General features: G+C 34.2%; 1 pseudogene; it reads right to left on the reverse strand.

Annotated features, from left to right (window-relative positions):
* Positions 1 to 5,987: 5,987 nt before the first annotated feature.
* Positions 5,988 to 6,041, reverse strand: LOC118609454 (annotated as a pseudogene).
* Between the last annotated feature and the right edge of the window lie 871 nt (positions 6,042 to 6,912).

A 6,912-nucleotide genomic window follows, 5' to 3' on the forward strand; every position in this document is an offset into this window, starting at 1 on the left:
CTTTAGAGAGAAAAAGAAAAAAGGAAAAGAACAGTACTATGAGGATATTCTGTAGTTTATATTATATTTTATTACATTACATGTTTAAAATTACAGTGACTTCCAAAGACTTTAAAGTGTATTTTTGTTTATGTTTACCTTTATTTGACACATTTCTAAATACCTTGTGAGACTTTATTTAATGAAAATTTGTAATCTTTAGATAGTCTTCTTATTAGAGAGCTTGAACCTTATATACTATATTGAGAAAAGTTCACTGCCTGCTGATGGCAAATGGATGAAAACTCAGGTAGCCAGTGACTCTCCCTCAGCATTAGAGGAGAATATTTCTCACGGAGAGTCTTTTAGATGTAGCTCAGTCAGCCTGTTTTTTTTTTTTTTATAGATTACTATTTGTCAAACATTAAAAACTCTCCTTAAATTATACTACTGTATTTATGCAGAGATCCCATTAAGAATTTAATCATTTAATTTAATCTAGAAAAAAGTATGCCCCATACTTCTCATTACAACCAAGGTCATGTTTATGTCCCAAGAAGAATAATAACAGGATCAAACCTTGTGGACACATACTCATATACTAAAAAACAGAGATCCTGGGCTCTCTGGAAAATAATGTGCTTCCAGAAAATAAACCAAACTCCAATATCTATTTTACTGCCTTGTGAGAAGATTCATTCACTGTTTACATGACCCTTGGGAACACTCTAAAGGCCAAATAAAGCCATTAATTTTTCCTTGAGTTTAGTCAGAATATTAAAGATAAGTGATATAAGAGAATAAAGGCATGAAAATAAAACATCTAAGATGAAAGCTCCAATATTATATCTCACTAAGGAATTCTCAGTGAGAAGAGTGAAGAGAGTATGGACACTGGACCCTGTCTATCCATTACAGGCGTTGCTGAGAGGAAAGGAGACACTTGCAATTCTTTGCTGAAATGGATGAGTGGGATGGGCCTCCATGGAGTGATCATGCCCTCTCAAGAGGTTTTTTGGTTCTGACCCCACACCCAAATTGTCTTGATTAGAATTGAAAGCGTAAAGTCAGAGCTGCTAAGCATAGTGAGGAGTGGCAGGGTATATTTTCAGGTCTAGGTACTAATCACTTCCAAAAAGGTTCATGCAGATCAGCAAGGAAAAACAAATTTTAAAAGCATTCTGAACAAGTAGCTGTATTTTTACCAAATTCTTGCCTGAGAAAAATGGACATGAGTCATAATCACATTGAAGTTAAAAAATACTTAATAAAAGGATTGCTTCTGAAATAAATGAAATGCTCGAATATCTATTTTGTGAAAATCATATTATTAATTAGAGAAGAAATTTGGGAATGAGTTTTTGTGTCTACTTAAAAAAAGAACTTTACCTCAAAGACCACTCACCAAAGAGGCACTGTAAAAGGGAGTGATATCCATCACCTAAACTATGTTCTTTGTTTTGAAACTCTTCATCCCTGCCTCCTAGTAAGGGTGAAAACACAAATGATTCAGCTAGAACACATGTGCTTGTCCATTTGTCCATCCATGCATGCCTTGCATTCAAAGCAAGATTTACAATTTCTTCCCACTCAATTATTTCCCACATTTTCTTCCTTTCACCATTTAGTAGGTAAGTTTAGGTTACTGTATACACTCCAGAGTTCCATACAATTATAATATTTTTTCTTGCTTTTGAGGGCTATGTCACACTTTGAACTAGCTCTCAAAGTTTTTCCAGTACACAAAAGATAAGCTACATCTATCTCAAGACAACTGATGCTACAGCTGTGTAGATTTGAGGGTGAGAAGCTGATAGCACCAGGGACCATTAACTTTCTTTTCCAAAATCACCTTTCTCATTAGATTTGAAAAATGTGTTTGAGAACAGCAGCTATGGCAGTTGACTAGATAAAACTTCAGAAAGATAGTACACACAAGTAAAGGTGAGACAAATTGCAATGATAAGGTATGTCAGCAGAGGGCTGATGTTGCAAGAATATAGTGTCTTTGTATCTGTAGCCATTCATTAAGCAAAGTTATGTCAGCGCTGTTGGCATAGAGAAATGAGGACTCCAATATACTCAGAAGCAACTGAACATAATTATTGTTACCTCCGGACTTCTGTATCCTTCCCTCAGAGTACTCACTGGAACTGATATGTTTTTTTTTGAAAAATATATATGCCAGAAAAAATTATTTTGAAAATAATTACTTTTGGTACTTTACTAAATGATTTATAATACAAAAATAGCTACTCATTCTACATCATAACATTAATGATTCTTCCACAGGGAGGCAAAATCTGATTATTAACCCTGAATAATGAAGAAAGTTCGAAAGTGTCCTATTAACATAGGAAACATAGTTATAGGAGAAAGAAAAAAGACACTTAAAATTTAAAAATCTCTTTTAATTTAAACTATTTTCACATATATGTATATGTGTGTGTGTATAAACATACCATTACTTTGCAATAATGTAAATGTTCCTTATTTTACCAAGAAAATAGCGACAAATTCCTGTTGATAAGAGAAATATCAGCATAACCCACAAAAAAGTATAGTAAATAAGATAGATTCTTATCTAAGAGAATTTTCTAATTTTTGAGTCTTTTACTGGAGAATGTTTAGAACTTCTGTCCATGAACTTGCTCTTGGAAAGGGAAGTACTTTCAGACTAAACATGCCTAAAAGAAATCTAATGTAAACACATTCCATTTGGGAAGATTAGAACTATCAAATGTGATTATGGACAAAACAGAAAAGAATACTATGCCTCTCCAATGACACCACCTTCTGTTTGCATACTCACATATGCTGACTTCTGGTAGGTCTCTCTGCCCTTATCTCAGGTTGAGCTATTTTGCAGTGGCCCCCCATCCTTTAGCACATACTTTAAAAAGTTGTTTTTGCAAATAAACTTTCTCATGTATCTGCTGGATTGTTACATGAGACCACAAAGATACTATAATAACATTTACCATCACAACATACAAATAAAATAACCACACAAACCACCTTAACTCCACATTTCTGTCAAGTTAATGTTTCATTTCTCTGGTCTCTTTGAAAAATCCCATAATGGTCTGTTAGAAACGGAACCTGAAGAAAAGCTCAAAGGCTAGTGCTTTCATAGAAGGTGTTATCTCAGGCAACAGAGGGAAGGCAAAAACAAATGAGAAAAAGGAATGGAAATAAATACGTTATATATTATCATGCAGCTTCATAAGGAGACATAGCTGGATTGTTTGGTTGCATAGAATAGCTCTGGCAGGACAGAAAGAAACACCAGGTGTGAGAAACACCCATTAGAAGAAGGATGGGAGGGGCATTTATCTATGGTTTCCCTTATAGCTTCTCTTTAACCTTGGTCAAGATTGTTCTCACAGACCGTTGATTCCATCATACTTTTGTTTGTGTCATTGAATCTTTGGGAGGCCACTGGGAAATCAGATATCCTAAGTCCCTAAAGTGTGGGACTTTATCTGAGTCCCAGAGTAATGGCTGGAGTCTGGGTCACTGGGTCAGGGTGGCAGCATAACCTTGGCCTCCTCAGTATCATAATGAAAGCAACTTTCTTATACATGGCGTTTACCCTGGGAGAAGACTTAATGGCCTTGATTCCTGGTAAATGACCACAGTGATTGTAGCAGTGGTGAGTTATATAAGATCAAGCTGCCAAGAGCCCAAGAAACAGGTAAGGCAAAGTCAATCAAATGATGTGCAAATTGTGTCTGATTGAAAAGAAAATTGTACTCGTTCAATTCCACCACTGCATAAAACTGCTCTTTTCAACAGTCTTCAAAATTCCAACGACTCCAATGGGCAATTGTTGCTTCTCACCTCTCTTATCCTCTCAGTAGTGTTTTATCCAAAAGATTGTTATTTCATCCTGAAATCACTTTCTTGCCTTCTCAAAGACCATATTCTTCTCAATTACCACCCCCCCCCCCTTTTACTATCTGATTTGTTTCTCAGTCTCTCTATTGGTCATTCCTCCTTTTCTAAGATTTTTAGATATTCAACTGCCAAGGCTCAATCTTTGGGCCTCAGCGCTTCTCCTATCACTCATTCTTTGTGCAAAATCATTTATATTGTAGTAAATACAATTTATATATTGATAATGCCACATTAATTTCTTCGATTTCAAACCTCCCCCCACCCAAGAACTCACTTCCCATATAATGAACTATTCATTCGACATTTACTGTTGACTCTCCTTCAGATCTCAACTCAAATAAGTAAATGTGTAAATTCATGCAAAAGGAATCTCAAATAACTAATAGGAAAAATTCTCAACTTCCATAGTACTTAGAAAGTTATAAACTAAATTATTAATTATATAGTGTGTCACAACCTTTACAATGACAGAATTTTTTTCAAGTAAGCAAACTGGTATATAAAATGATGGCGATTGTATGAAGAAAAGAAAATCCCAAGGGACCCTTTACTTAAACTTTGGAGAGCAATCAGGTGACACCTAGTAAACTGGAAAATACACGTAATCTTTGGCACACCAAACTTACGTTCATCTGTCTACTCTAGAGAAATATTCTTGTAAGAAAGATCTATTCAATGACTACATATACTCTGTGCCTAAAACTTACATGAGTTCTTTTTAAAATAGTTTTATTTAAGTATAATTGATATACAAAATAAAAAAAAAAAGCTGCACATACTTAACATATAGAATGTGATGAATTTCTATGTATGTATATACCCAGAAAACCTTCACTACAGTCAAGGTAATAAATATATCCATCTGGTCCAAAAATTTCCACCCCTTCCTTTTTTTGTGATGAAAACACTTAAAACTTACCCTCTTAACAAAAACTCAAGAGCACAATACAGTATTGTTAAATATGGCCCTATGCTGTGCAACAGATCGCTAGAACCTATTCATCTGCATGTGTTCTTAAAGTAATGAGTAAGCTCATTACAGAATCAGTTGCTACAGTCAGTAAATTATAGAAATAATCTAATTTTATATTAATAGTAGAATGAATAAATTTTGATATATTTATACAATTAAATGTAGAACAACTTGGGTGAATCTTGAGAATGTAATGGTAAGTATAAAAAGGAAGTTGAAAAATACATACATTTCATAAAATACTATGGATGGTCATATACATCTATAGCCAAATAGTAATAAATTAGTCTGGGAAAAAAATCAGCATGTTTAACATAATGTGACTTTTGTACTGAAGAAGAAAAATAATAAGTCCAGATAGACACAAAATAGAACTGCAACCGTATCTGTAACATCTTATTTCATTAAACCTTTTTTCATTAAAAAGGTTTGAAGGAAAAAAAAAAAAAACTTGCTTAAAAAAACATTTCAAAATCTATAAAAGTAGATAGAAATTAATATTTATCAATAGATTACTATGTGCCATCTTCTGATTCAGAGCATAGACTCCAGAGCCAGAATGCTGGGTTTGAAATCTGCTCTGCCATTTGCTAAATGTATTACTTCGAACAAGTTTGCTAGCCTTTCTAAGATTCAATCTGTTTATCTACAAAATAAAGATAGTAATAGTACCTACCCCAACATTGTTGTGATAGCTTAATTGCATGATTCATTTATAAAGTGTTTCACATAGTGCCTGGCATTAACAACTGTTCAATAAATGTGAATTATTATCATTAAGCTATGAACCCAGGCAATCTGTCTTCAGAGCCTAACCATGCTAGTTGATGAAGAAATTTAGACTGAAATACATAATTAGGATGCACTTTTTATTTCTTCCATCTTGAAAATATACCCACTGTTGATGAGGTCATTAGCAGGAGGAGCTGCAGTCTATTTTTTATTAATTAGCACAAAACCTAAAGCAGAGGTCAAGCTTGACGAGCTGTTTCCCATCAACTGACACATAATATCATGTTCGTAAATCTAAGCAATTAAAAGAATATTTAACTAGTGATTCTTGGAAAAAATGTAAATATGAAAAATTAAAATACAATTTGAAACTATTTATTATTAGAGTTATATTATTGCATAGTCTATCCACGGAAATCTTTAGTAAAAAGCGAAAGATTTATACAATCTGAAGAAAAACCAGAGCATTATGATTGCATGGTCTAAATTATACTGAAGCTAAGATGAATTATCAAGCTGAAAATAAAACATCAATTACCTGTCAATATCAGCATGAGGATTAAAAATTTACCAGTTGAAGGAATTGCAGCCAAAGCCTCCATGAATATGTAATATAAAATTTGTTGAATTTGAGTCTGTTTCCCAAATTTATACTTAATTTTTTTTTTCTATATGTTTGAACTGAAGATTAGGAAAGAGATAGGGAAGATTTTTGCAAGAATCATTTAAACTAAGAAGACTGTTCTCTGCCTGGCCTAGTTACCAGAGTTCTGCTGAGGTGGCATTCCTCGTAGGGCTTGCCCTTGAGAACACATGCTTTTGTATTTATTCCCCAGGTTTTTCTCGTTTCAACTCTTACATAGCTTGCTTCTATAATTCCTCAGGGGCTACCTGGCCTCCTTTTTAGACTAAATGCTCAGGTAACTACTGAAGGCAAACTGGTGGCCAGGAAGGCTCCGAGGTGCTCTCCCTCAGCCTTTATAAAATGGCTGCAGGGCCCACAGAGTAATAGAACACAGCCCCTCAAGGATGCAGTCTTCCTGCTCTTTCTCCATTTCACTGCTATCGTCTGAGTGAAAATGCTCTAACCTTTTTGCCATGTTTCTTTTTTGATAAAACCAGAGAAGTGTAGGGTGTCCAAGAGGGATTTAAATTGTCTCAGACACAACAAAATTTCAGACACTACTCATTTTGATTTGACAGTGAAATCCATTTAGGTTGGTTTTCTCATATCTGTGTGAACTTCTACATCAAAAAGAATTAAAAACAGAATAGAAGCTTGTTGAATGTCAGGCATTTATACATCATATTTACTTAACTGCTGTGAA

The sequence above is a fragment of the Rousettus aegyptiacus genome, unplaced genomic scaffold (genome assembly GCF_014176215.1).
Source record: "Rousettus aegyptiacus isolate mRouAeg1 unplaced genomic scaffold, mRouAeg1.p scaffold_m13_p_11, whole genome shotgun sequence".
Lineage (NCBI taxonomy): Eukaryota > Metazoa > Chordata > Mammalia > Chiroptera > Pteropodidae > Rousettus > Rousettus aegyptiacus.